Source organism: Cibotium barometz, chromosome 13 (genome assembly GCF_041138505.1).
Source record: "Cibotium barometz isolate CiBa-2024 chromosome 13, ASM4113850v1, whole genome shotgun sequence".
Classification (NCBI taxonomy): Eukaryota; Viridiplantae; Streptophyta; class Polypodiopsida; order Cyatheales; family Cibotiaceae; genus Cibotium; species Cibotium barometz.
This window is the reverse complement of record NC_141058.1, coordinates 37,704,267-37,713,271: the sequence shown is the minus strand read 5'-3', so window position 1 is coordinate 37,713,271 and position 9,005 is coordinate 37,704,267.

Below are 9,005 nucleotides of genomic sequence, written 5' to 3'. Positions count from 1 at the left end.
TATTTTTCTAATGATAAAAATTATACCATAGTTTCCCCGCATTTTCTATGAAATGAGAATACTTAAAATTACACTTTTAGAATAAAATTTATTACATAAAAATTAGTTTATGCATAAACTTAAGCTTAACATAAACATAATTACATTTAAGCACCTTATTTATTTTAGAATAATACCCAAATATGACTTCTATATGAAAATAATTATAAGAATGTTAGCATAAGCTCTCTTTCAACTTAGAATGAATAATTATGAATTTTCTTAACTTAAAACAAGCTTAAATGAATTAATCCTCATTTTAAATAGATTAAAAATCATAAAAGAAAGCTTAAATGAATTAATCCTCATTTTAAATAGATTAAAAATCACAAAAGAAAGCTTAATCTCCATCTCTAGCTTGTTAGGCCTAGAGTTTTGGATAAGAAAATGAGATTAGGACTAAGATCCATCCTTCCAAGAAGGATCAATCCATCAAGGTGAGTATTCCTATAAAAAGAGAGATTTACAAATCAAAAATATTATATTTAAACATAAAAGATTAGCATTAATCCATTTAAACAATAAAAATAAATAAAAGCATGGTTTTAAGAAGAAACCATGGATTGAAATGCTTCCCAAGCATTAGAGAGGTCGGGAAGAAGGTTAACATTCAAAAAGAGAGAAAAAACACCATTGTTTTAGGCTTACCCTTGGTTTTTGGTTTGATTTTTTAGAGAGAAGTGAAGCCCACAAGAGGAAGCTTGGACACCAAGATGGAGAGGGTAATCTCCAAGAGAAGGTGAGGATTGCTGAAGTTCCAAAGCTCCACAAAGGAGAGGCAAGGTAGAGAGATAATAGAAATACACTAATACTGAAAATTACACTAGCATAGAGTTACTCCCATATGAAAATACAAAGGAATAAGGTTCTTTTTATAGGAGAGGGAATCCACCAACCAAGTCCAACTGGGATCTAGAGGCTTCTAGCTTCAGTTTGATCCAATTTGGACAAGTTTTGGACCAGTTTAGCTCACTTTTTTTTATCCAGTTTGAAAGAGGAGAGAGGAGAGATGAAATATCTCATTTTTTTGAATTAAAAACTGGAAGCAATGATGAGATTCTAGGTGTCTCCTTCATGAGCTCATGAGGTGTCAAAAATTTAAATTTTTACTAATAAATCCTCATTTTTTAACTATTAAGTACCTATACTAGTCAACTCTTCATCTTATGTGAGAATTTACTCCTTTTTGGGAGATTTTCTTTTATTCTTGTATTTTTCTCATCCCAACACTTGGATTAACCCCATTGGCCCTTGAGAACACTCTTTGGACCTTAATCCATAATTTTTTGAAAATGTGGACCCTTAGGCTAAGGTGTCTAATGCAAATTTCATTTAATTTCTAATGCATATTAGAAAACTCTTTAAACTTGTGTTTCAGGGGAATTCATCTTGAATAAAAGGGATAACTTTATATCCAAAGATATCTCAAAACTGTATTATCTCTCTCTATAATATTTTCTCTCTCTAGACCAAAAACAAAGGAAAACAATGTTTTCTTACATTCTGAAATAGGGGGATGATTACAGGGGACTGAGAGGAGAACTTATACATCTTTTAGGGGTTGAGGAGGAACCTTACAATCGAGAGCTTCTCTATTCTCCACCCAACCATGCCATCTACAGGACTCCTTCATCAAAGCTATCCTTAGACACCTCCTTTTTGCTATTCTAGGCTACTTGGCAACACTTAGCCAACTGCCCTTTAAATGTGTGTGAACACTTAGACACCTCCTTTTTGCTATTCTAGGCTACTTGGCAACACTTAGCCAACTGCCCTTTAAATGTGTGTGAACACTTCCCTAGTGCGCACCACCATGTGTCCTCTAGCTGGGCCATGCTGGCTCCCACTAAACCCCGCCCGTACCTTGTCTGGATGGTTGAGCCCTCTAGGCTCCCACTGAACCCCGGTTGAGCCCTCTAGGCTCCCATAACTGCTGTTGTCGTGACAAGAAGTGGAACTTGTCTATTGCTCTATTGAAGCACAAATAGTTGATATTTTCACAAAGCCACTTAGAAAGCTCATGTTTGAGAATAACTTAATCATTTAGGGGGATATTTGAAGGATAATGTTCATTCTCATTGACCTATAGATGTTAATTTAGTTGTATGGTTATGACTAAGGTTAATGTCCATATTTGGTGATTATTATGCATTGGATATGGGATATCAAGAGTTGTATGGATGCTCCAAAGGTTAAGACCTTTGACATTCCCATGTGAGGGCTATTTAAGAAAGCCCAAGCGTATGCTTTTGTATACACACACACACACACACTCAATCAATCAAGTTAACGGCATGCTCTTCTCAAGTTAACGGCATGCTCTTCTCAATTGTGGTTCAATTTTGTGATTTTATTGATTGCTTATTCGATGAAACTATTTTATCATAAATATGGATATGAATGGCTATACAATTGTAATTATTGGTGGTACAATGAAATAAATTATTTTATCCATTAAAAAACTGGAGAATACTCTTGATACGTTTTAAGGCTAGCTAAAGCTTTTATGAATGTGTGTTTGTGTAGTAACTTACCACCACAGCTACACATTGCAAAAATGTATTTTGAAGCAACAACTAGAATGCTTGGGTACCCTTATCCTCTTGATTGCTTGCACTTGTGCATTATCAACGTACTTTGAAAGAACGTGTGTCCTGTTCACGTATAACATCTTGAAGCGCTTGAATGAAGATGAACACTGCAACCCATACCATTTCTGCAGCATGTCCTCTTCGTATGCGTGTCTTTCTCAAGTTTATATGAACAACTTATAGAGCTCAAATGAACATGAACATCAAGGCTATGATTATATTCGATGTGAGGAATTGATGGACATTGACAGAGATCTCAGGGTATATCGCAAGGTTGATAATTCCAAATTCATTACCACATTTGAATCAGAGTTACATGTCATTCATCAAGTCATAGGATTTTCATGCTTTTTTGTGTGAGTGAAGTAAAAAATAATAATCATACATAAAGTATGGTGGGGAGTTGGCACAATCCTCCCTAAAATTTTATAAACATAGGAGAACATGCCCTTCCCCCATTTCCCAAATAGCACTTTCGATATCGAAAGTGGACCAAAACACCTTCAATGTTAAAGGCGGCATTAGTCCTACATATTGATTCATGATACAGAACTCATTTTCAAATGTGGTAATGAATTTGTAATTTTCTAAATTGCGAGGTACTTTTGAATCCTTATCAAACATAAGAATAGGCTTCAAGCTCGTTGATTGCGGATGTCAGTCTAGTTTGATGTCATGGATAAGGAGAAGCTTCTGGTTGTTATCATAGCCGTTTTTAATGCGCCCCTCCACTTAGCACCATTGGGCGTTTCGCCGACTACACGTTGTTGGAATTAGGGTTGCAGGAATGCACACACAACTTCAAGAAGATGAGGAAGCTTGAGCACAACACAGTAGTGTATTATGAGTGCCAAAAATGAAAGATAACAAGCCCTAGAAGATAATGGGCGTATATACAATGCACGGGGGAAAAAACCTCCTAGTGAGGGAAAAAGTGCCCCGGCGGTCCTAAGTGTGTTCACACACATCACTACTATAATATGGTAACAAATCCCCCCTGGAGTGATGCGGTGAACAAGAGCTAGCACTCATGTATAGGGAAGTGTCTAGCTATGTGGACGAATCCACAAAAGGGAGTAAGCCCAAAGCTTTGCGAAAAGCTTCGAACTTCTCACGAGGCAGAGCCTTTGTGAAAAGGTCTGCAAGGTTATCCTGTGTTGGCACATAAGCCAAACTGATCTCTCCTGCAGAGAGTCTCTCCCTGACATAATGGTAGTGCACCTCAATGTGCTTCGTACGAGCATGGAACACTGGGTTCCGCGCAACTGCTAATGCGCTCTGACTGTCAGTGAAGATGGTGGTGGCAGATGGCTGCCCAACACCCAAATCAGCCATAAGGCGTCTGAGCCACACACACTCAACCGTAGCTGTGAAAGCTGCCCTGTACTCAGCTTCACAACTAGAAGTGGCCACAGTAGGCTGCTTCTTGCTCAACCATGATATGCATGAGCTTCCAAGCATGAAGCAAAAACCACTCGTGGACACGCGTGTGTCATAACAACCAGCCCAGTCAGAATCTGAAAAAGCATGTAAATCTGGCGGCAATGATCCCCCCTTGGGATAAAACAACCCAAGATGCCGAGTACCACTCAAATAGCGAAAGATACGCTTCACTGCCTGCCAATGCTTAATGCCTGGGCTATGCATAAATCTGCTCACCTGTGAGACTGCAAACTGAATGTCTGGCCTCGTAATGCATACATAAATGAGGCAACCAACAGCTGTCTGATAGAGTGTGACATCAAAGTGATCTCCAGCATCATGAAGACTCAACTTCAAACCTGTCTCCATTGGAGTAGCAATAGGCTTGCAGTCTTCAAGGCCAAATCTCCGCAACAATGTTTCAATATACTTTGTCTGACACAAAGCAATACCTCCATCACACTGCTTAAATTGTATCCCCAAATAATGATGCAAATGCCCCAAATCTGACATCTCAAAAGAGGCATTCAAATCAGCCTTAAAATCAGCAATATGACTCTCATTTGGTCCTGTGAGCAGCATGTCATCGACATAGAGAGCAATGATTAGATGTACACCATCCACACGTTTAGCATACAAAGTGCTTTCTGTTGGACTATTCTGAAACCCATGTGCAGTCAAATATGCATGAATTTTTTCATACCAAGCTCGTGGAGCTTGCTTTAAACCATATAAAGCCTTTTTTAACCTGCACACTTTGTTTTCCTGCCCTCTTTGAACAAAACCACGAGGCTGCGATACATACACCTCCTCATGCAAATCTCCATTTAAGAACGCAGTCTTTATGTCCAGCTGATGTACATTCCAACCATTATGAGCTGCTAATGCACAGATGCTACGAACAGTGGTCATACGACATGTGGGAGCAAAAGTCTCATCAAAATCAATGCCCTTCTCTTGAGCATAACCTTTTGCAACAAGCCTAGCCTTATGGCGATCCACTGTGCCATCAGGCTTACGCTTCAATTTGTATACCCACTTAGTGCCAATGAACTTTGTGCCTCATCAAATGAAACAGGCTCACTTTCATCGCACAGACTAGAAACAGCCAATGCATAACAATCTGACGCATAAGAGGCACCATGAGAGTTAGAACGAGTGCGACTAGACAAAGGGGCATCCAACTTGCTGTCACGCAAAGTTTGCACCAGCCATCTAGGCATGTTTCTAGAGCCCTCAATCTCTTGTCTCTCATCCTCAAGTGCATCATGCACATCTGCATCAGATATAGGCTGATCTGTGCCATCATTTAAAACCTGCATAGGCTGAAAAACTGCCTCATGAGGTATTGCACTTGACTGTGCACCACTGAAAAGAGGCAACAATGTATCATAGACATCACGTGAGCTGATATCTGTCTCCTTAGTACATGAAACCAAGGGCTGAACTGCATCTTCCACAAATACAACATCACGGCTAACCAAAATGCGCTTTGTCTGTGGATGATACAAACGATAGCCTTTGCTCTCAGCACTATATCCAACAAAAATACATTTGACAGCTTTGTCATCCAATTTTCTGCGATGTTGCACAGGCACTAATGCATATGCCAGGCAACCAAAAACACGTAAATGGCCAACAGATGGCTTGCGGCCATGCCAAGCCTCATATGGAGTGACAACCTGTAATGCTTTGGTGGGACACCTGTTTAGTACATAAGTGGCACACATGACAGCCTCAAGCCAAAAACCATGTGGTAGACTTTGACTCTTAACCATACATCTTGCCATTTCCATGAGAGACCTGTTTTTTCTCTCAGCCACACCATTTTGCTGTGGTGTATACGGCACTGTACATTGGTGTTTTATCCCACGCTCAGCCAGAAATGCATTAAATTCTGAAGACATATACTCCCCCCCTCGATCTGAACGGAGGGTGCCCATCTTACTTTCTGACACATTTTCAGCCATAACCAAAAACTGTTTGAAGCACAAAAACACTTCGGACTTTGCCTTCAAAGGATATACCCATGCATGCCTGGTAAAATCATCAATGAAAGTCACGAAGTAAAGGTAGTTTCCAAATGATGGAGTTTGCATGGGACCACAAACATCACTGTGAACAAGCTGTAATCTGCGTTCAGCTCTCACTGATCCATCTTTGGGAAAGGAAGCACGCTGCATTTTGCCCAATATGCAGCCCTCACAAACATGCTTGACAGGTGCCTCAAGCTTAGGCAAAGAAGACACCATTTCAGATTTCTGCAGGCGCAGCAAACTTGCAAAATTCAGATGACCAAAACGTGCATGCCACAGTTTTGCATTTGAAATAGCCTGCGTATCCATAATAGCACATGCTGAATCCTCTACACATTTGCCATCCATATTGAGCTTATACAGCCCTCGACATAGTGAACCAGATGCTACAATGATGTCACCACAAGAGAGATCATGAACAGTACATCTGTCATCCACAAATTTTATAACCAAACCTGTTTTGGCAAATGCGGAGACTGACAGCAGATTCTTTTTGATCCCTGGCACATACAATGCATCAAAAAGTGTAAAGGTGTTGCCATTTGCAACATTCAGCACAATCTGTCCAACTCCTTTAACGGGATAAGAGGAGTTATTGGCACAAGTGACAGTATTCCCTGTGGGAGCAGACTCAAGGAAAGTGAATAAACTGCGCTGCGAGGTGATATGCTTAGTGGCACCACTGTCAAAGTACCATACATCTGAATCTACTGCAGACATACATGTGTCATGCAAAGATGGGTCATAACTGCACTGCGCATTGAATGCCCATTCTGTATCTAGCACAACATTAGCAGATTCATTGTTAGAAGGAGAGGCATCTGCAACAGCCATACCAGCCTCTTTCTTCTTAGCCTCTTTCGCAGCCAGCTTAGGACACGCTTTGATGACATGATCATTTCCTTTACAGTACTTGCAAAATGTTTTCTGTTTGTCACCCTTCTTCTCATCTTTGTCTTCCTTCTTTGGTTGCGCAGCATTTGCAGATTTCTGCTTACTAGAAGAAAAGCCAGCTTTACCTTTCCCGCTTCTCTGACCAGCAACGAAAGCTTGATCTGCGACACGCATAATATTCCTGTTTTGCCTTGACTGGTCTTCTTGCAGCAAAACAGAAACTAACTCCTCAAATGATAAGGCATTGGGATTGCCTTTCATCATCAAGCGAAGAGTGGAAGCAAAACCCTGATAAGAATCTGGTAGACCATTCAAAACAGTCTGCACAAGTGAACTGTCTGACAGGATTTCATCTGCAGAAATGAGCTGCTCTTTGAAATCCTTGATCTTTGTCAAAAAGCTATCCATAGAATCACCTTCGTTCATATGCTCACTCTCCAACTGTTTTCGGAGGTAAGCAACACGAGCCTCATTTCTTGCCTGATACAATGTGGCAAGTACATCCCAAGCATCCTTAGAAGTCCTGCAGGAGCGAATATGTGGGATAATGGTACGTTTGACAGACAGCGCAATCAAGGCATGAGCCTGCGCATCTCTACCATCCCAACGAATCTGCTCTGCTGAAAGTGGTGGTTCTCGAACAGCTGCTACAGCACTTGTGCCTGCACCATCATCAACAGTACCTGTTTCTGATGTGTTTGCAGCATTCCCAGCCACAATAGGACGTGCATCAATACCCTGCACAATGTTCCATAACCCCTTTGCTACCAATACATGTCGCATCATATATGCCCACAATGGATAGTTGGTGCCATCCAACTTATCCTCAGCAGCCAACATGCGGAATACATCATTGTTGTCAGCCATGGCCAATGACTGTACTACTGGATGTAAATGCTGTCTGTAAGAGGTAAACCTGTATAAAATCGACCTGTGCTATGTAGCACAGCCCAAAACAGACGAATGGGCACCTGTCCTGCAGATTTCAATCTTGACAGAAAATCTGCACAGTAGGACGATATTGCCTGCGCAGTACTTGGAATGCAAAAACGGAGGGCAAAATGACCTCAGATCAAAATTCTAAAATGACCAAGCCCTACGGGCTATCCCACGGCATATACTAACCTGCAGACGCTCGTGAAATCTCGTCGCAATCGGAGGAGATGAAGCGGCAGGTGCCGGTGATGCTGCCCGGGAGGAGGAAGCCTGCTCTGATACCAATTGTTGGAATTAGGGTTGCAGGAATGCACACACAACTTCAAGAAGATGAGGAAGCTTGAGCACAACACAGTAGTGTATTATGAGTGCCAAAAATGAAAGATAACAAGCCCTAGAAGATAATGGGCGTATATACAATGCACGGGGGAAAAAACCTCCTAGTGAGGGAAAAAGTGCCCCGGCGGTCCTAAGTGTGTTCACACACATCACTACTATAATATGGTAACACACGTAACATACCATAGATATACATGCGCAACTCTCTCTCTCTCTCTCTCTCTCTCTCTCTCTCTCTCTCTCTCTCTCTCTCTCTCTCTCTCTCTCTGTTGCCACCATCAATAGCTAAGAGACTTTGGTACCATCGTCTTGGGTAGAGCGCAATAGGTGATTCTTGCTTCTAAGGAGGCCCAGGTTGGCTTCCTCGGCACGAAACCACCTACTATTGGATCTAGGTATGGCCCTCTCTGCAAGCACCATGCCAACACACATGGAGGCTTGGGCTCGCTCATTTTCCCCCTGGGGTACATGAGCAAGCTCATAAACAGGTGATACTAGATGTACAAGGGCAAACAAGGAAGGACGATAAATTAGGCTAAAAGGAAGGAAGTGTATTGATATAGCTCTGCATTGAGAGAGAGAGAGAGAGAGAGAGAGAGAGAGAGAGAGAGAGAGAGAGAGAGAGAGAGAGAGAGAGAGAGAAGGATGCATTGTAGCAAGCAGAGAGAGAGAGAGATCACCTGATCCAGCACGATTGTTAAGATTCTGCGAGAGGAGGAGTTGTTTGGATCCTTCAAGCGCAAGAAAA